Source organism: Lactuca serriola, chromosome 4 (genome assembly GCF_051521515.1).
Source record: "Lactuca serriola cultivar US96UC23 chromosome 4, Lser_US96UC23_V15, whole genome shotgun sequence".
Classification (NCBI taxonomy): domain Eukaryota; kingdom Viridiplantae; phylum Streptophyta; class Magnoliopsida; order Asterales; family Asteraceae; genus Lactuca; species Lactuca serriola.
Genome location: NC_136411.1, coordinates 6504114 through 6527317, shown reverse-complemented (window position 1 = coordinate 6527317; position 23204 = coordinate 6504114).

The window sequence follows — 23204 nt, the reverse complement described above, 5'->3', positions numbered from 1 at the left end:
CAAATAATGATTCACATCTTGTACATGTATCGCAAGGGGGAGAAAAGGTGGTTGGCTCATCCAGAGGATCAAACAAAGATAAAGGTGTACTTGTGGGAAGGGTTTTTTGCCACATAAATTTATACATCGATTTCAATGAAACCAATAGTGTCAACAACAACAAAAACAGCAACAACAATGAATGCTCCTCAAATCAATGTGGACTTGTCAAAATTAAAAAAGAAAGGAAATTTAATTAATGAAGGAAGTGGAGGTTCGAGTTCTGCAAATTTCAAGACAGCTCCAACTATCAATCCCAAAGATAAGGGGAAAAGTATTCATGTTGAACCTTACACTTAAGAAAAGAAAAGATTGCAAGAAATTAAAATCGAGAGACAGAAGCAAGTGAACAACATTCTGAATCAAAGGTTGAATGATCCTCTAGGCATGAACAAAGGTGATCCAAACAAGAATTAGTGTTCTGGAACTATCGAAATAGTTATGCTTGACAAAGGGTGGGGGGGAGTTTATAAAGAAACCCAAGAGAAGCTATGACACTGAAAACTCCAACTTCAATCAGCTTGATTATCCTATAAATCATTTGATGTTTACTTTCAGTCAATTTAAACTCGCTGAAAGTTTCAAGGAAAATGATGAATTCAAAAGGTTGAAGATTTTCTTTCGTGTAGTTTTAGGAAAAAGCAAAGAGGAGGTTTCGTCATTGGTGAAGATAGTTAGGGTTATTTCGATAGTACCTGATGTTTTGTTCGAGGAGTTGATGCAGAATTTTCGATATTCTATTGTGATAGCAAAGAATGTGGCTTTCGAGTTCACCATCACATATTTTCGTTGATAAATCTCAATGATCTCATCACAGTGTCGAAGATCTTGTGTAATGTGGATACTTCACAAGTGGCTGAGGAGAATCGAAATGCATTTGTTATTAGATATGCTCACATCGAGGCCTTCATTGATTGCTACTATGATTATTTGGCTATAACGTGTATAGATCTTTCCATGGCAATCAACAAAACTTCAAAGGTGCCAAAATCTTTGTTAAAAGGGAAGCTTAATATCAAGAAGTTTGAAGACGGGGAAATAATACATAAAACTTTTGGTGTTGTTTTCCAAAGAAAGAATAAAAGATGAAATTTAACAAAGTTTCTCTTTCGATAGGATGATATTGAGAGATACACGAACTCTCGTTTTCGAACATTTTACTTTGCGTCAGTAACTGCAAGAAGAACGATAACGAAGATAAGGCGGAGGTTTGAAAAATAATTCTTTAGTATATGGAGATCAGAAAGTAGTTGCTACAGGCAATGAAGATACCAGCTTAAGAATTATATTGGTCTCACAAGCGGGGATAATGTAGAGCCGAAAGTTGTTGTGAGACTCGAATGTAGTGTCTGTAAATAGCGAAAGTTTAAGGATTTTTTTTTATTTTTATCTATTTACAAGGGATATTAGAGTTTTACATGTAATGTCTAGTTGTATTTTTTGGTCTATGAGTACCCCATAAATAGGGTAAGTACTTAGAGTTAGAGTAAGGAACTTTCTCAGATATTCTATTGTACTTGAAATATCTTTGTATCATTCCGGACAACTAATTGAGATGAAAACATATCTTGTTTAGATCTTTGTGTTCTTATTCCCTTTCTTTACATCGATTGATTCAAACACAATTTGTTTCACTCTTCGGTGGATAAATAGTATATTACGAAGTATCAATATGCAATATGCAAGATATGAGCTAAGTAAGGATTGTTGATTTGGTTGTATGTGTATTAAGAGATGGAAACCAATATTATCCACTCTTATGGTTTTAGTCTTTGTTAGTTTCTTCCGGTGAGGTTTCTCACTATACTTTGTACTACAATATAGATCCTTTGTATGTAAAGATGTTGATATGTTGTAGTGAACTATTAGGTAGGTAGATTTTTTAATAATTATTTGTGGTTGCTTGGTTTGTATTTGGTTGTTTATATGAATATGTCGACATATTATGGGTGGGTTGAGAGCGGACCAACTGTGTTGAAGGCGAAAGGGGCGGACTAACTTTATTTGGAGGGCCAAAGGGGCGGACCAGCCTTGTGTTGTACTCCATGGTGTGTATGCATTGTATGTGTATTGTTGTGTGAAGTATTTTGGGGAACTCACTAAGCTTTAGCTTGCAGTTGTGGATTTAAATGTTTCAAGTATAATTAAGGACTGGAGAAAAGCAAAGGTGAGAAATATGCACACTCAAAACTAGCTTTTAATATTTTGAAATTTGGTTTGATGTAATACTTAGATTTCTAGAATTATGTTGAGGAATAGATGTTTTGAGAAATTATTAGACTTTGAACGACCTAGTAACGAATGACGCAGTGGTTGGTAGAAGAGCCACTGGAGACGACAGGTGATGCAATAGGCCGACGAAATCTGATGACCGGCATCGGAGGAGGGAAGTTATGAACACCTTGGAAACTAATGTTCAAATAAAAACACATACTTTTCTTTTCCTATTTGATTCCCGATACATCCTTCAAAGAAAGACATGGGTTACAATGGTATGTGTAAGTGTAGATATAACGGGAGACATAGCTGGTGTGGTGGTGTTCTTCTCCACCGATGATGTCCAAATTTAGGGTTAGAGAATGAGGGATTCGTAGTACGTAGGAACGCGTGTTTTGAAGTATTTTCGGTGGTTGATTGGAAGATGGAGACAGTGAAGCGAGCCAATACTTTTAGCCGAGGCGCAACCTTTTTAGCCGGCTTATGAATGTTATTGTTCATAAGCCTCACGACTATTAATATTATATATAATTGGAATACAAGGATAAAACACATTTGCGACGCAAATCACATATCTTATCATGTTATATTAATCTTGCTTTAACGAGTGAGTTTCCGCTTACTATATCGATTATAATAGAGAAAATTACTAGTATAAGTTTATTTGAAACTCTTAGTACAACTCAGCAGGGTTTTTTTTTTTTTTTTTTTTTTTTTTTTTTTTTTTGTGGTTTTTTGCACTTGTGATTTCATATTTAAATTATATGTCACTATAACTCAAAAGTTTTTTTTTATTTTTTATTTTTGTATCATTTATACATAGTATCTATATTAGTAGTATATAAGTAAATTTTGCTCACAAGAAATTCACGTGTTTAAAATAATTTGTGATTTAATATTAAGAATTGAAATAATGAGTTTGAAGCATCAATGATTATTGCAATGCTGAATTGATTTTTGGACAATTGTGTTTTTATATATCAAATGTATGTTGATTTATATATTCTTTTTGTATGATTTGTAAGTGTTTAATAAGTTTTTTATACGAATGTTATAGTAGATGTTGTAGTATTTTTTATGTTATTAAAAGTTGTAATATATTTTTAATACCATTTTTTATTCGTTATATACAGAGATAAGCATACATTTGATACACAATTTAATTCAACTTAAAATGGTCTATAAAATCGTCAAAATTTAAAGTTTTTCATATTATTTGTTATACGTGTGTGATATAAAATTTAAATAAATTAAACAATCCATAAAATTATCAATTAATAATATTCACAACCAATGATTTAAAACTATAACGCCTAATACATTTAATAAATTAACTATAAATTTGTTTGATACAAACATTCATTTTTTATATATAAATATTAAGCCATAATTTAAAACTTTTTAAATATATATTTATATTTTCAGACATATTAAACTCTGTCTTATAAGATAACATTAAATAATGCGTTTGGTCTAACCATTGATCATTATCAATTAATGTTTCTTTCTATCAAAGATAGGATAACGATTTGATATTGACATCCACGAGAATGTCCTTTATATCTTTATTATTCAATATTTATAATTTATATTTTGATAAATTTGGACCCTTAAATTGTTGGCTTTTTTAGCTTTTGGCATCTTCATTCACATGATTCTCATCATCTATCATCATTTTAAAGATAGACCCAATCCATCTTTTGGTTTGTTGTTGGCCATATTTCCTTTATTTACATGAATCCATAATTTAGTTTAAACTAACTTTTGCAATTATTGGAATACAAAACAAATATTAACAAATAAATGGAAAACAATCATTGTAGTCGTAATTTTACTAAAAGCTAACAACAAAAGATGGCAAAAATGTTATTTTTAATCATATAAATTGTAATTTAGTTTGACAAATGTTTTTTATTTAAACCTTTTTTTTCTTTATTTTTCATCATTTTCTATATGATTCTAGATCTCTATTACGTCTTGTAAAACTTCAAATTTTGAGCAACAATTTTCAATGTCATAGATTTTATAATGGACTTTGATACCACTAAATACAATCAAAGTAACTAGTTGTCGAGTGCCACCATTTGTGACAAAACACTATAAAAGAGTTGTATCATGTTCAATTTTTGTCTTTTTTGTGATAACTTGTCAGGTCGATCTGCTTGCTTTCTTACTAACCAATTGACATGTAGCAAAGGTTAGATTAAAACTTTCTTACAGAAAAGAAATATTATATGGTTTGTAATAACTCCAAATAGTAATTATTTTAGGAATCGCTTGTTCTTATGGACCAATATTACTCATCGACATCCTGCAATTTGATCAAGGCTAATATCCAAAAATGTATAAGCAACATCATTATGGATCGCATACAAAAGCATATTCCCTCTCTGGTGAATGATAACCAGTCCGCTATCATTCTTGGTCTGCTGATCATGGGTAATGTTCTGATTTAAGATCTTATGCATGACTATCACATGCATCATGCGTGTGTTAGATGTACCTTTAAGGTTGGTATCTAAAAGACTCATGATATTGTTGACCAAAACTTTCTCCGTACTATCTTGTTTGGGTATGGTTTCCCCTTATGTATGTTCGATTGGATTATCATATGTCTCTACTGCTACCTACTTTATCGATATCAATGCAAAAACTTACGGGTTTTTCCATGGTCACAATGGCCTCAAACAAAGTTGTCCTCTTTCCCCATAACTTTTCATATTAGTCATGGAGGTCCTCAACCTTCAGATTAAACAAAAAAATCTATTGAGTTAGATACCTTCAAATTCCACAAGGAGTGTAAAGATCACTGAATCAATCATCTATGCATTGCTGATGACTAGATTCTTTTCTAACATGGCGATAGTCCCTCTGTCAGCATCCTTCATGGATCTTTCGTTGAATTCTTTGTTGTCTAGGATTTTCCCTAACGAGTCAAAAAGTGAAGATTTCTAGTGTAATGTTAGGGTTAGAGCTCACCCATATGGACTAAAAATTTCTTGTTCATAAAGTTAAATATATGATTAACGAATGGAAGAAGAAATCTATCGCTTTCGTGGGCAAACTTTAACTCATCTTGTATGTTCTCTCATTTATGCAAATCTACTGGGATTTCGAAATTCCATTCCCCTGTTGATGTAGAAATTAGATGTCAGGTTTCGAAGGTCAAGGGATAGTTTTGTTATCATGTAATGTTATTATAAGAGTACTTTTGTGTCGAAGCTTTTCATGTAATTACCCTTATATTCTTTGTATGCTTTCTAGTTCCTTATAAATAGGTAATCAATACTAGAGTTAGATAAGACCTTCTCTGTAATTTTCTAAACACTCTGTACTCATTGAAAGCATAAATCAAGCCAAACAAATGTTATTTATATTTTGTGTTCTAAATCAATTCATACTTTGATTCTATTTCATTACTCGATTCAATCAGAACTACATTTGTTATCAGAGCTGGAATCAAATTGTTTTGATCTGATTTTCATTTGTTTCAAAAGCTTTTTGAATCTTGTTCTAGATTCAAAAGTTTCCACACTTTTGATTATGAAAATCTTTGTAGATCTTCAGTTTTGATTTGATTATGCACTCCGATTGACTAATCGAGTGTTCGTTGTTCATTTGCTATTTGATCCGTCTTGTTAATCACAAATTTCTCAAGCTTTTCTATAAATTCGTCCGTACATCCATGGCGAACTTTAACGTGAATACCATGAATTCTTACACGCATCTACTAGGATCTTCAACAAAGATTCCTATGCTTATTCCAGAATATTACTATCAATGGGTAAATCGTATGGAGGATTACTTGAACGGAATCGATGAAGAGCTATGGAAGTGAATTAATGATAATGTTCATGTTGGATAAGGAGTCTAAGTCCATAACTATATTTAGTATGTACTTGACCCAATTTAGCATGGTCCATTTGGGTTGCATCTTCATCTCAACTGTTGGATAGACAAAATGAGAATAAGGACACTTATGGTTTGTTAATATATTATAAGTTCTAATATATTAATATGAAATCATATTATTTAATTAGTATTAATCAAGAATTAATTTGGAATTAATTATGTGATAAAAAAGAGACTAATTAAATATATGGGGATTGATTTGTAAATAATTCATTTTTATATAGTGGGCTTATGGTCCGTGATTCACTAGATTGGGCTAGGACCCATTGGGTGCTCCATGGATTCTCCATGGAGGTTAAAACCCATGGATCATGGGGGAAATTAAAAGCCATGCAAATTGGGGTTTACATGGTATAACCCTACATATGGCACACTATATAAGAAACCTCATAAAGAGCAAAATCGGCAACTAAGACATGTATAAGAGGGCTTGCCGATTTTGAGTGAAAATGTTCTTCTATCAAGTTATTCCAATAGTTGTGGTGTTGCGTGAAACACTTGAGGCATCACATTTGGGGTGCTAGGCTCATAAGGTCTTAAGGAATCCAAGCTACAAGAAAGGTATGTCATTCTACTAGTTTTTATATTACAAGTACCCCATGTCATGCTAGTTAGGATGAAAACCTTGGAAAATCAAATGTGCATGAATATTAGAGAAAACATAGATCCAAGGTTTATAGGGTTGCATGTACAACATAAGAGTGTTAGAATGCTCAAAGTCCATCAGTGGTATCAGAGCCTAGACTTGTTTTCTTGATATTTGAAGCAAACTACATGAAAATTTCGAGAATTCTGCAATCTGAACAGTGAACTCGCCGAGTCCATGACACAATGCATCCTCGTCGAGTAGGTCCTTGCACTCGATGAGTAGGAGCCCATGTGTGCAAAATTTAGAGTTTTGCTGCTGGATATAGATTAGAATCATTACCCTAAACTGTTTTGGACTTACAAAACCTGTTTTTAGTATGGTAATGATTATACTAATCCATTTTCAATTGTTATTATAAAATTTTCAAATTGTATGTATGTTTATATGATTCTTGAAATAGTTGATATGAATGTTCACGCTTATGGGTTTTAGTAAGATCATAGGAATTATTTGCAAATTGTTTGTTAGTTAATTCTTGATCTAAATTTTTTTTAATAGAGTCCATAATTTGTCCTCAAGTTATGGATTACCAAAAGTCATTTCTTTTAAAGATCCATTAAAGAGTCATAGGTTACATAATTGAAGAGTCTTTCTCATAAATAGTTTTATGGACTCCATAACTTGTCCTCAAGTTATGGATGTTCAAGAGTTTCTCCATTAAAAGTTTTTAATACCTTAATTAAACTCATAAATTATGAAAATCCAAAAGTTTTTTGAATTGTTCAAAACTTGCCCTCAAGTTTTGGAATTTGTAAAGTCTCATACACACTTTAATTCCAAACCCTAAAGTTTTTAAAGTTAAAATTCAAAATTCAACCCTTATACTTTATAGTATTATAAGTTTATATATATATATATATATATATATATATATATATATATATATATATATATATATATATATATATATATAAGTTTCATAAAATTCATAAAGTTTTCCATAAGTTATGAGTAAAGGAAAAGTCACATCCTTTTAATGATTTAAAGTCTTCCATAACTTGTCCTCAAGTTATGGAACTTGAATAGTTTTTTAATTAAAACTACTTTAAACACATAAGTTATGGAATTGAAAAGTTTTTAAATAATTCAAAACTTGCCCTCAAGTTTTGGAATTTGAAAAGTTTTCTTTCATGAATACTTTAATTCCAAATTAATCCCTTAGGATTTTAAAAGTTAAAATTCAACCCTTATACCTTATAATATTATAAGTTAATAATATATATATATATATATATATATATGTGTGTGTGTGTGTGTGTGTGTGTGTATATATATATATATATGTAAGAGCAAGTCAGTCTTAGCGTTAGTAGGCCTTATTCACGAAGTTGGTCTATAAGGGGGTATAAGGTTACTGCCTATAAAATGGCAGCTTAATAGGTGTCCACTCTCACCCACCGATTTCTTGACTGGTGGAGGGTCGTTAGCCAAATGGGTAAGACAAGGACTATAATTCTCCCTTAATAAATAGTATAATGATAAATACTAAGTAACTAAACACTTATATATTCCCAATCTTAGTTACTTAGGAAAATGTGAATTTGGTGCTAACCCATGAAATTGCACTTTGTACCTTACCAAGTCGTTGGTGGAGCATGTGTGGGTAACCGACACACTAACATGGACTAGTAAGAGTGGCAAAGGGTGACTTAATATTTATCATAGATCGGTGGAGCGCATGTGGGTAACTGACACATTGATTAGGTGATAAAATTAAGGGTACCAAGTTAATTTGCATGGTTATTCACACCTTGTTTATGATCCTCGACATCCCAGTCACAAACTTGAGAGGGAACAATCGAGATTTAAACATGCCTTTGAAAAGTTCAATGAATTTTAAAAGATCTAGGAGTTTCAATCCAATTAAAACCTAATTCTCATTTCGTTTTTCATGGTGGAAACTTGAAACATCCCAAAAATACGATCCGAAAATTTCATTTTTAAAACATTAGTGAAAGCCATAATTATCAACCATTTCATTTATAAACAAAACCGTTATATCAAAAAAGAGTATAATCTCAAAAAATATTCTTTTTATTAGTGTACAACATCCCAAGCTAAAACTCCATTGGTGTGTTTGTGTGCCATGCAATAACCCGGACTCTTCCCTCCGCTGCCGGAAGTACCTGAAACCAAAACTGAAAACCATAAGTACGAAGCTTAGCGAGTTCCCCAACCTACCACATACCACATACATAACCTCATACTTGGCCCCGCCCACTACATCGAGACTTGCACAACATCGGGCCCCGCCCAGCATTAGGCCCTGCTAGGCATCGAGCCCACCTCAGTATACAGATCTGTCTCTCTTAGGCCCCGCCTGTCTCTGGGCCCCACCCACTAAACACATACAATCATATAACATAGAACATAATACATAAACTATACATACTCTACTGAAGTCATGCTCTAAGGCCTCGCCTATCTTGGGCCCCGCCCCTGTCCTGCTACTGATCAGTCATGGAATCCCGTCCACGCTCCTACTGATAGTGAGATATGGGCCCCCGCCCACACTCACCTCCCTCCTAACTTGGGCCTCGCCCATGCTCTGCTACTAATGAGATACAGAACCCCGTCCATACTCGGCTTATGATGAGATACGTGACCTCGCCCACACTTACCTCCCTACCAAGCACATACAAGTATCACAAAGACAGCAAGTATGATCTAACATTCAACATATAAACCTTCCTCGGGCTTGCCCCGACATCGGACCTTGGTCCGGAACCTATAAACACTAACACATACAAGAATCACAGCTACCTCTAGCATACTATCATAAATCGGGCCTCACCGACACATATCATAAAATGCCTAGGGCTAACCCCTGGGTCTTCCTATTATACACAAACATAACGGGCCGACATTGTGGCCGTAGACCCATGCATACAATGAGGAGACTCACCTCACACAACTGAATACTTGCTTAAATCTCGGGCTGCTATCTGACAATTCCCCGAACTGCTGCTCCCCTAGCTCCCTGAGCTACCAATATCAACATAACACTTAGTCCCACAAGGAGCAGCTAAACCACAATGATGGGTCCGAATCAAACCAAGCTGAAGATGTGATCCTTCCACAATCTTACAATCACCACCACAACGGCCTACCTCAGCCAAGGGATTGCTATGGTTCAGATCGTAGTCTTACAATTGTAACATCCAGATTGTGAATTTCCAAAAATTTTAAATCTGGATTTTGTACCCAAAAACCTTAATTATACGCTTGACTTCCTAGCAAGTCATCACCAACCTACTGCTCCCACGAGCATAACGATGGTTCATCTAAGAATTTCACATTGGATTTGAATCCCTTATCAGCTCGGGTGTACAGTCACCTGAAAAATCACTCGAGACATTCACAACGAACCTCATGACTCGAGATTTCATAACCAATACCCAACATTCGTAAGCAAACCGATAATAGACCATCCTTAAGAAAACGAGGTCCCCGATTGCGAACCTTCGTCAAGCGACTTCTGATGCATAACTAATACACCCACCAAAACACACTTCTACTATCCTTAAGATCCAAAGCAGCTGGTCACTGAGTCTCCCGACTCCCAACAATGCACTAAAAGTCCGAGACCTAAGAGTCTCATTCAAACGACATCGTGTCCCGCCTCTATGATTCATACCACCATTGGTTTATGATACATCATGACACCTTCTAACCACTAAAATGATAGGCTCACAGTGCTACGCCGATCTTGTCGTTATTCCATCACTGCCCTGGAGACTCACAAACAACACCACAATGCCTAAAGATACCTAACCATCAATCTACCGACTTGTAGGAAACCAATCAACATCCCTCTCAATTTTAAAAGAACAAGAGTGTCACACACAATTTCTTTCATAATATAGGCAACTACCAATGCAGATTTTAGGCGAAAACATGGTTGCACACAACCAGAGAATCAGAAAGGCAGTTGCACTCTTGTTCCAATTTAAGGGCTACAAAACAATTAAGAACCATACTAATAACTCGAGCGAGGTGTTCTCATAGTATCTTATTTAACCTACATATATTCCCAAGGGAAAACACATAACCAACCCTCGAACTTCTACACTCCTTCCTCACAACCCTTACCCATCGGGTGTGGTACCAGAAGATCTAACCAAATGACAAAACTCAACCACTATTAGAAATATCCTCATGAATGTTCGAAGACTAAGATATCAGGCCATGATTGAAAACGAACAGATCCCATCAATGCACAAATAGCTCGGTAAACTTCCAAATCCAACAGAAATGTTGCCAAACTCTAGTCGGATTAATCCAAATTACCAACCCTTCCGTCGCGACATGCCAAAATTGAGTTCCATGCAGATCCAAAGCCACACTTGAAACTTAAAAGCCCTACCTCAACATATGAATTTCCAATTACCAGGGACCTCTGCCAAACCCGAGCCCGCTATGAAAAATACTTCTATTACCAACAATTGAGGGTACCCAAACCCAGAAATCAAAAATATACAATGTACAGATTTTGATGACAGATTGACGCATCTGTTCAACTTCAATTGATAAAACTTGAAACTTTCAAAGAACCTCAGTTATTGAAAATAAACAAAATAACTAACGATCGAGAATGCATTGACAACTAATCCATGTTCCAATTCACTACTGAACAAAACCCATGTGGAACTAAACATACCAAACTCTGAAGCTGATTTACCGATCAACAACAACCCAACATAGACTATAGATGTCAATCTATATACCTCCATAACCAATTCTCAACTTGGGCGACTCAAACATCTCTAGATCTATATGTCGACATTCCCGAAAGGAACCACTTGCTACACCAAGCTCCCTGACCAATGAATTCCTATCGCGAAAACAACTCACGCATTTGTGAGCACATACATTTGATGGTAACTTACTCTGCATCCCCCCCCCCCCCCCGAATTGACAAAATCTTGAACCAAAGTCTCGCATACCGGAAATGCAGATTCCTATGGCCCATTTTTCTGAAACCAATTTTCCAAACATATCAATGATCTTTCAAGCAAATTACCTAGTTCTCCCCTACTTAGGGTTCGAACTACCACCAACTAACATTGCAAACCGACCAAAACTCAAATCGGCTCAACCAGATACATATCATTCCTGACCCTTGGAATGTATAATACAACGCAAGATGAACTTCTAGGTAAAGACCAAGCAAAATCAAAGAGGTTTTGAATCTCAAATGGAGACCTCAGAAACCTCCCAGTCATAACCGCCTCTAACATCAAGAATCCTATGCAGATGTATAAACAATAATTAACAGTCCATTCATAACACCGATTTCCTATCTAGAAATAAATGGACTACCACACTCCCCGCCTGCAAATCCCCAACCATTAATTCATTGTGAGGATCATTCTTTTATAGAAGGGGCAACGTCCTCATTGTGGGATATATCAGAGACAACAAAAGTTGTTACTCTCAATTCACCTCCTTGATCACCTTGAACAATCAACTAGCACCGAATCTAACCAAATTCAAAGGAGTAGATCCTTGGTCTCATCACAAGGAAACAATACCACAATAATCCTCTTGTTCATTCCAACACTGCCAAACTTGTTGCTAACAACCACAACCATCTAACCCCATGTTGAGTCCTCATCCCAACTCTTAAAATCTAATGTCTGCTCTCTCTTTCCTCCGAATACGAAAAGCAGGATGAAAATAACTCCCATCAAAGATAGTGACATCCTAACCATGTGCCAATCACTCATCCTTTGGCTACAATCCTCGAGTCGATCATCATAATCGCTTCCTTCTTGAATCCTATGAATCAACTAAGACTACCTCAATCAAAGCCTTAAGACCCCGAAATCAAATAACTCACCTAGGTCTACACCATTCAATCACAATTTGGCAAGGCAACTATAGCCCAAAAAATCACCAGGCCCATACACAGCTTGAATAACCATAACCAATAAACCGAGTAAGACAGAAACACTTTGTAATGAACCATGGTACCAAACCATATAATCTACCCTCAATCAGCTCCTTAGAATCCCTAAAATTTTCCTCGATTCGAGTATGGGTCCTATACTTTCAGTAGTACGGGCCCAATACTACCTTCCACAACTACCCGTACTTTCCTCAAGAATCTTGTAGATCTTCTAAGTGACTACTCATGTACACTACCACCCGATCCAACCACATATCTCTCAAATGAGCACACACTGCTAATATTCCTAGAATCCCCTTCTAGGATTCCTCTTCCGAAAATACTCATGCATGAACATTCAACCATTCTTCCTAGATAATCCTAGGGTTCCCTTCAGAACACTCTCTGCAATCATCAGCAAAAGAGACTCCCTCTAATACCTTCTAACTATCTCACAAATACAATTATGGTAACGCATTGTTTCGAATCGTTTCCAATTTTGGAGTAGTAATCAGGGATTGGGTATTAGTAGGCTTAGGACCCTTGAAGAATTGAGATTTGGACTCATTTTTTGGTGCATGATTTAATTTGGATGATCTGAGTATTCGATTTGTGCTTTGGAGCCAAAGGGTATTTTGCTAATAAGTCAGCTTTGGCTTCTATGGAAAATGGATGTTTGTTTGGGATATGATAAGGTAGGTACGAGTTGATTAGAGTGTAGAGCTTCTTGTTACCTTTTCATGGATATAAGGATCTTCGGAATCACATTTATAATGAAGAGGTTATGGCCTTCGGAGTGTTAAGGGTTAAAGAGGAAACCCTAGTACACGGGCTGTACTTAGAGAGTATGTGGGGCGTACTGATGTGAAGGGTATTAAGTTGGGCATATGTGACAACCCGATATTTCAACTCTTTGTAACGACCAAAATGGGTCAAGTATTGTAACCACTTCTGAGTAATAAAAGTTACTTTCATAATAAAATGTATAAATAAGTTCCACTTAATTTCCTTCTATGATTATATGTCTTTGAACCATGATCGTACGTGAAAAGAACGCCCAAATCCGACTTCATATAGCGAAGTTATGATTTTTCCAAGTTCGGCTTAGCAACTGACATCTAAAAACTCAAATCGGAAATCGAACGACTTTTGGCTGGAATGACCTAAACGAGAATCGAAGGTCTCGACAATGGTATTCCAGCGGTAAAAAGTCTGGCAAAAACCGACATCAGATAAAGAAGTTATGAATTTTCAAAGAAATTCCTTAAACACGATGGGTTTTTAATAAATAATAAAAAAATAATTTCGGAATTTGCCGACGGAGTCTAAACGAAAGTTGTAGAGCGTAGTCTCACCTACGCGAGGATATAAAGACCATCGAAAACGGAGTTCGTATGAAGAAGATATGAATTTTTGAAGTTTATTAAATAAATTAATTATTTATATTAATCAAAATTCGGATATTATCCGAAGGGGAGTCAGCGTCCTCATCCGAGGTACGCGTTGCGTACTCCTGTACGCCCCTCGTAACCAAGAGGATTGGCCTCTGATCGTCCACGTCGCGCTATCCGAAGGAAACAACCCGTCCGACCCGTCCGAAGCCTCGACCCGTCCGACCCGACGTCCCATCCGACCCGCGTACCCAGCAACCCGTCCCATCCGAACCGAGGCAGTCGAGGCTTCGGTCATGCATGACGTACGCGTACGCGCTGCGTACAAGCGTACGCCCCACGTACCGAGGCAGACCAACCTTACTATAAATAGGATGCGAGGGTTTCCAAAGAAAGGGCCCATTTCTCTCCTCTCTCTCTCAACTTTGCCTCATTTTCCGTGTCCGTTCAAACCTGAAGCTCTGGTCTTTTTGGCTCAAGTCCCGAAGGTCGATTATACTCCCGAGATTCCCGAGAATCCCGAGGAAAATCCGTTTCCCGAGACGAAACTCTGCCCGGTTTTCCATCTCGCTATCTCCAAAACTTTCAAGTGAGTTTCATACCCCTTAATCAACCGTTTTTAATTATTCTAAATACTTTTATATGCTTTCAAGGGGGGGATTACAAGTAAAACACACGAGTATTATCGTGTGTTACATAAAGAAACTCTTTTATATACTGTTATATATTCAAATCACATGCGATTTATAAACCTGTAAGGAACTTTTATATATTTATATATATATATATATATATATATATATATATATATATATATATATATATATATATATATATATATATATAAAACATATGTTACAATAGCATTTTATCCTTTAAAATATAAAGTTGTTGTAATGCATGTATAAACTAAACTGTTCTTATATTATTCTTTTCTATCTTAGACTCTACACCAAAAATCTATGCTTTCATAATCAAGTGATTCTTTTTCTAGGTATTTCTAAACAAACAAGGCACACTTTTTGAAAACTATAATAGGTGTAGTTTTACGAACAGATTTCTAACTCTTATGTACTAGAAACATATATTTCAAGAAGTTTACTTTCGTATACAAGAACAAACGTAACATTTTAACAAGTAGATCTGTTTTTATACCACGGTTTTGTGAGACACTAACTTCATGTACGTTCGAGTACACATTTCAAGTCCTGTATTATATACCAGAATCCCTTGGAGGGGGAGCATGGTGTTTGTGTATAGATCTATACGGGCTTGACAACCCGCGCCCTGACTGTTAGCTGCAGTCCACCGTTTGGGGTGACAAACGTCATAACATTCCAACGCCTGAAGAACGTTGTGTATAGGCATTCAGAGTCAATAGTATGGTTATAAAACTCACAAGGGGTATTAAAAATGCATTGATTTACAAGGTTATCAAACTCATTGGTTATTTTACATTTACATACATTTTGGAAACAAACATTGGTCTTGAGTGAAGGCTACTTTTATACTAGTAGAAAATATAGGATTTTCTAAACACAAACAAACAAAGATAAAACATTTCATTTCATTCAAACATTGTCACTTAAATACTTATGAAATTCACCAGCTTAAATGCTGATCTACTCTTTCAAAATTACTTGTATGTCCCAGGAAATCAGTAATTTCAGGTATTCATTTCGCTTTTGATGAAGGGATGCTGCGGCGCTAGTTTAATCTCGTATTTTGACATCATATTGTAATTGAGTTTTGAACATGTAACTTTTGACAAATGTAAACTTTCAATTATATATATATGATGGTTGTATTGCTTTCTTTACTATGTATTCATTTGTTACGTTACCACATGAAGTCATCCGCCCCCGAACGTTTCCGCCGTTCAGGTTTGGGGGCGTGACAGATTGGTATCAGAGCAATGTTTATAGTGAACTAAGTATATCGAACCACATAAGATATACAAACTATAAATGCTTAAGGGACTAATACTCTCTGACAAAACAAATTTTCTTTTTACACTTAAGCAGCATTTCGTTCAACTCAAATTGATAGTTCATTTAAGTACAATTACATGCATACCACAAACTATTTTCATGTTATACAACTATACAAGTATTTAGACAAGTTGACACTACGATTGAGACTCGATATATGTAATCAGATTTTGGACAAATATAGCGTGATCAACTATATTTGCCCAAGATTGGACCAACGTATATCGAGGAATGATCATAGTAAGCAACAAGTCAAAACTTACCAAACCATTACAAGAATCAAACACAAGAATTTAAATACTATAGGAGTATTTGCTATCTAAACTAGTTTAACTTACATGTTTTACATGTTCCGACTTTATTCAATTCTTATAACCCTATTTCTCGTACAGTCAAATGGCTGGATTTCACCACCCTGGCGAGCCCTACTTTCCCAACCAAGGCAACGGAGGATGGATCGAAGATGATCCCGAAGAGGACGAGGAACCCATAGAAGTGGGTGATGACTCCGGTACCGACTCAGAGTCGGAAGTTATCGATCCACCACCCATTCAACCTCCCGTCTTCGTAAGGAACTTTCAAGGACCGACTCCCGTCTGGGGAAGTCACCTCCACCATTGGAGCCAACAGCAAAACCTACGCCCTCCCTACGGCATGTGCCGGGACTTCTATGATGTCCGCGGCGGAGGTTCGGCTGATCGAGCACTCCCGCTAATGGTGGGTAAGTTAGCCAATCAGTCCTATCAGTCTGGAGTACAAGCTAGTCGACTCCGGGATATCAACGTGGAAGTGCAGGTTCACACTTCTGACATCCGTAGGCTGAACAAGATGCAAGACAACGCCCAATTCCAAACCGAAGCGTTTCAAACGCAAATGATTGCAGCCCTCGCCGAACTAAGGGAACAACAAGCCGCTTTCGATAGGCGTCTAATGGAGTCAAAGCAATCAGATACGGAGTCAAGCTCCAAGCGCAACCTTCGACGCAAGTAGTGCTTGTCAAGGACTCAAATTTTGTTATAGCTTAGGACCTCGGCTAAAAGTCTTTAAATTTCTCGAACTTTGTAATCGGAGACCCTTATAGGGGTCAAATTTTCATGATCGTTGTAACAACTTTTATATTAATATAAGTGGCACTATTACTACTATGTTGAGTATTTCGTTCGAACCTTGAATGGTCTTTGTGAACCCAAATACTTGTTTCATACCTTCAGTCATACAAATAACTTTCATTCTTCTATTTTAAGACTCATACTATCATCTGTTGTTGAACTATAACGATTTAGTTCATGAGACACATACATTTTCCATTCTATGAAATTCTTATCCTTGTCTTTTCAAACTATAGTTGAAGGATGCCTCCGCGTAGGAATCCAAGGCGAAACAACGGTGAGGAAGCACCTATACCACCACCACCTCCACCACCCCAATTTGATGCTGTAATGTTTCAAGCAGCAGTCACCGCAGCGGTGGCAGCTGCCATGTCACAGATCAATAACTCAAGTGCTAATGGCTCGGGATCTGGCACACACCCATCCAACCATGGCGAGAGTCATGGACCACCTCGAGAATGCACCTATAAGGACTTCACTAATGCCAAGCCCCGGATGTTTTATGGTACTGGTGGTGTGATGGCCCTGAGGCAATGGATTGAAAGGACGGAGGCAGTCTTTGAAATCTGCTCCTGCCCTGAGCACAGCAAGGTCAAATTTGCAACTTTCACCTTTCTCGATAAAGCTTTAACTTGGTGGAATGGCCACGTTAAAGTACTTACCCTAATCGTGGCAAACTCCATAAGCTGGGAGAGCTTGAAGGCCATGATGATGAGAGAATACTGCCCACGGGGAGAGATTCAAAATCTTGAACACGAGCTATGGACTCTCGGAATGGTGGGTACCGACATCACTACTTATACCAACAGATTCTGCGAACTGGCAATCCTTTGTCCAGATATGATTGCTCCCGAGAGCAAGAAGATAGAAAGGTACATCTGGGGACTGACGCCCCAAATGCGATCAAGCGTGTTAGCGTCTAAACCTGACACCTTTGAAAGTGCTAAGGAACTGGCACAATCTCTGATCGACTACGGAGGTCATCAGAACTCAACCACTTCTGCACCAGCACCACAGAAAGGAAACAACAACAACAACAACTACAACAACAACAACAACAACAACAACAATGGCAGGAAGAGAGCGTGGATTAAAGGGAAGGGTGGGTCTTCCCAAGAATCCGCAAAGAAACAGTTGGTTTCAGTAAATGCTGCCATCGTACCTGCTACAGCCCCTACAAATACCTACCCAACAAAGCCTTATATAGGCAACCTCCCAAAATGCACCAAATGCAATTACCACCACCATGGACCTTGTCGAGATATGCAGTGCACCAACTGCAGCAGGAAAGGACACACAGCCCGTTTCTGCAAGGAACCCGCAAAGCCGATCACTCAAGTTCCCGGTGTGGGTGTAGGGCAGGCTTGCTACGGTTGTGGCGAGATAGGCCACTACAAGAGAAACTGTCCTAAGGCAGCAGGCACCGGAGGCGTGGGACGAGTTTTGGCAATAGGCCACGACGAAGCTGTAGCTGACCCAACTATAGTTGCTGGTACGTTCCTTCTCGATAATTCATACGCATGCATATTATTCGATAGTGGAGCGGAGAGAAGCTTCGTGAGTCAAAACTTTATTCATTTACTTAAACCTAAACCTAGCAAGTTAGAAAATTCATTCACTGTAGAGATGGCCAATGGAAAAACCGAAAACACAAATTGCATATACATGGGCTGTACGTTAACATTAGACGGCCATTCTTTCCCAATCAATCTCATGCCGGTTCAAATTAAAAGTTTCGACGTCATAGTCGGCATGGATTGGTTGAGTCTTCTTCGCGCCGACATCATGTGCTTTGAGAAAGCAGTCCGTCTATGAAATTCTTATCCTTGTCTTTTCAAACTATAGTTGAAGGATGCCTCCGCGTAGGAATCCAAGGCGAAACAACGGTGAGGAAGCACCTATACCACCACCACCTCCACCACCCCAATTTGATGTTGTAATGTTTCAAGCAGCAGTCACCGCATCGGTGGCAGCTGCCATGTCACAGATCAATAACTCAAGTGCTAATGGCTCGGGATCTGGCACACACCCATCCAACCATGGCGAGAGTCATGGACCACCTCGAGAATGCACCTATAAGGACTTCACTAATGCCAAGCCCCAGATGTTTTATGGTACTGGTGGTGTGATGGCCCTGAGGCAGTGGATTGAAAGGACGGAGGCAGTCTTTGAAATCTGCTCCTGCCCTGAGCACAGCAAGGTCAAATTTGCAACTTTCACCTTTCTCGATAAAGCTTTAACTTGGTGGAATGGCCACGTTAAAGTACTTACCCTAATCGTGGCAAACTCCATAAGCTGGGAGAGCTTGAAGGCCATGATGATGAGAGAATACTGCCCACGGGGAGAGATTCAAAATCTTGAACACGAGCTATGGACTCTCGGAATGGTGGGTACCGACATCGCTACTTATACCAACAGATTCTGCGAATTGGCAATCCTTTGTCCAGATATGATTGCTCCCGAGAGCAAGAAGATAGAAAGGTACATCTGGGGATTGACGCCCCAAATGCGATCAAGCGTGTTAGCGTCTAAACCTGACACCTTTGAAAGTGCTAAGGAACTGGCACAATCTCTGATCGACTACGGAGGTCATCAGAACTCAACCACTTCTGCACCAGCACCACAGAAAGGAAACAACAACAACAACAACTACAACAACAACAACAACAACAACAATGGCAGGAAGAGAGCGTGGATTAAAGGGAAGGGTGGGTCTTCCCAAGAATCCGCAAAGAAACAGTTGGTTTCAGTAAATGCTGCCATCGTACCTGCTACAGCCCCTACAAATACCTACCCAACAAAGCCTTATATAGGCAACCTCCCAAAATGCACCAAATGCAATTACCACCACCATGGACCTTGTCGAGATATGCAGTGCACCAACTGCAGCAGGAAAGGACACACAGCCCGTTTCTGCAAGGAACCCGCAAAGCCGATCACTCAAGTTCCCGGTGTGGGTGTAGGGCAGGCTTGCTACGGTTGTGGCGAGATAGGCCACTACAAGAGAAACTGTCCTAAGGCAGCAGGCACCGGAGGTGTGGGACGAGTTTTGGCAATAGGCCACGACGAAGCTGTAGCTGACCCAACTATAGTTGCTGGTACGTTCCTTCTCGATAATTCATACGCATGCATATTATTCGATAGTGGAGCGGAGAGAAGCTTCGTGAGTCAAAACTTTATTCATTTACTTAAACCTAAACCTAGCAAGTTAGAAAATTCATTCACTGTAGAGATGGCCAATGGAAAAACCGAAAACACAAATTGCATATACATGGGCTGTACGTTAACATTAGACGGCCATTCTTTCCCAATCAATCTCATGCCGGTTCAAATTAAAAGTTTCGACGTCATAGTCGGCATGGATTGGTTGAGTCTTCTTCGCGCCGACATCATGTGCTTTGAGAAAGCAGTCCGTCTTAACCTCCCTAACAACGAAACATTAGTTATCTACGGCGACAAATCTAGTACAAACCTTCGCATCATTTCGTGCATCCAAGCTCGAAAGTGCTTGCGGAAGGATTGTCGAGCATTCCTGGCGCACATCGTTGATACCAGTCAAGAACTGAAGGACATCAAGAGCATCTCGGTAGTACGCGACTTTCCCGATATCTTTCCAGAAGAACTACCAGGATTACCACCACAACGCCAAGTCGAGTTCAGAATCGACTTAATTCCAGGAGCTACCCCAGTAGCGAAGTCGCCTTATCGTCTTGCACCAGCAGAGATGCAGGAACTTTCCAGTCAACTTAATGAACTCCTTCACAAAGGGTTCATAAGACCAAGTTTCTCACCTTGGGGAGCACCGGTCTTGTTTGTAAAGAAGAAAGACGGATCGTTCCGTATGTGCATCGACTATAGAGAGCTGAACAAACTTACTGTCAAGAACCGCTATCCTCTACCCCGTATCGACGACCTATTCGATCAACTTCAAGGGGCGAACTACTTCTCTAAAATAGACCTGCGATCCGGATATCACCAATTACGAGTTCTAGAGGGGGACATTCCAAAGACAGCCTTCCGAACTCGTTATGGACACTACGAATTCGTGGTGATGCCGTTCGGATTAACCAATGCACCAGCAGTATTTATGGACCTAATGAATAGGGTATGCCACCCTTACTTGGATCAGTTCGTCATCGTCTTTATCGATGATATACTTATCTACTCTCGAAGTGAGGAAGAGCATAGTCAACACCTACGAAAAGTCCTAGAAACACTGCGAACGGAGAAACTCTATGCGAAGTTCTCTAAATGTGAATTTTGGATTCGAAGAGTCGAATTTTTAGGTCACGTTGTTAGCGAGGAAGGTATACACGTGGACCCCTCCAAAATTAAGGCTATTGAGAACTGGTCGGCACCAAAGACACCTACAGAAATTCGTCAATTTCTAGGTCTAGCTGGCTACTATCGCAGATTCATAAAGAACTTTTCGAGCATTGCGAAACCTCTTACTTCATTAACCCAGAAAGGTGTGGCCTTTGACTGGGAAGCGAAACAAGAGAAGGCATTCCAGACACTAAAGCAGGCCTTGTGCACCGCACCGATACTATCCCTCCCCGAAGGGATAGAAGACTTCATAGTGTATTGCGATGCTTCAAATCAAGGACTTGGTTGTGTTCTTATGCAGAGAGGGAAGGTTATCACTTATGCCTCCCGATAGCTTAAGACACACGAGGTGAACTATACGACACACGACCTCGAGTTAGGAGCAGTGGTATTTGCTCTGAAGATCTGGAGGCACTACTTATACGGAACGAAGAGTACTATTTTCACCGATCACAAGAGCCTTCAACACATTTTCGATCAAAAGGAACTCAACATGCGACAACGACGATGGGTTGAGTTACTGAATGACTACGAATGCGAAATTCGTTATCATCCTGGCAAGGCCAACGTAGTAGCCGACGCCCTCAGTCGAAAGGAATACACTGGTCGGAGGGTCAAATCTCTGACCATGACTATCCATTCCCACTTGTCCACACAAATTAAGGAAGCACAAATGGAAGCTTTGCAACCTGAAAATGTGGCGGGTGAATCCCTGCGAGGAATGGAGAAGAATTTAGAAGTCAAGGGTGGCGGAGCCTACTATCTCATGGACCGAATCTGGACCCCAAATCATGGTGGTTTCAGAAACGTAGTCATGACCGAGGCTCACAAATCAAGATATTTCGTTCACCCGGGTTCAGATAAAATGTATCTGGATCTTAAGAAACTGTACTGGTGGCCTAACATGAAAGCAGAAATTGCTACCTTCGTGAGTAAATGTCTTACTTGCGCTAAGGTTAAGGTCGAGTATCAGAAACCGTCAGGATTACTACAACCAGAGATACCGGAATGGAAATGGGAGCGGATTACTATGGACTTCATAACCAAGTTACCCAAGACGACAAGTGGACTCGATACCATATGGGTCATTGTCGACAGATTGACCAAATCCGCGTATTTCCTACCCATCAAGGAGACTGACAAAATGGAGAAGCTTACAAGAACTTACTTAAGGGAAGTAGTGCGACTGCATGGTGTTCCGATATCCATTATCTCCGATCGAGATAGTAGATTCACTTCAAGATTCTGTCAATCACTACAAAGTTCCCTGGGAACTAGGCTAGACATGAGTACAGCCTACCACCCACAGACAGATGGACAAAGTGAGAGAACAATACAAACTTTAGAAGATATGCTGAGAGCCTGTGTGATTGACTTTGGAAAGGCATGGGATATTCATTTACCCCTTGTCGAATTTTCATACAACAATAGTTATCATACAAGCATAAAGGCTGCTCCGTTTGAAGCCCTCTATGGTCGAAAGTGCAGATCCCCTCTGTGCTGGACTGAAGTTGGCGATACCCAGTTAGCTAGAGGAAGAGTTCCTGAAAGCACTCTCACCGGTCCGGAGATCATACGTGAAACGACAGAGAAGATTGTTCAGATTCGTGAACGATTGAAAGCCTCAAGAGACCGACAGAAAAGCTACGCTGACCAAAGGAGGAAACCTTTGGAATTCCA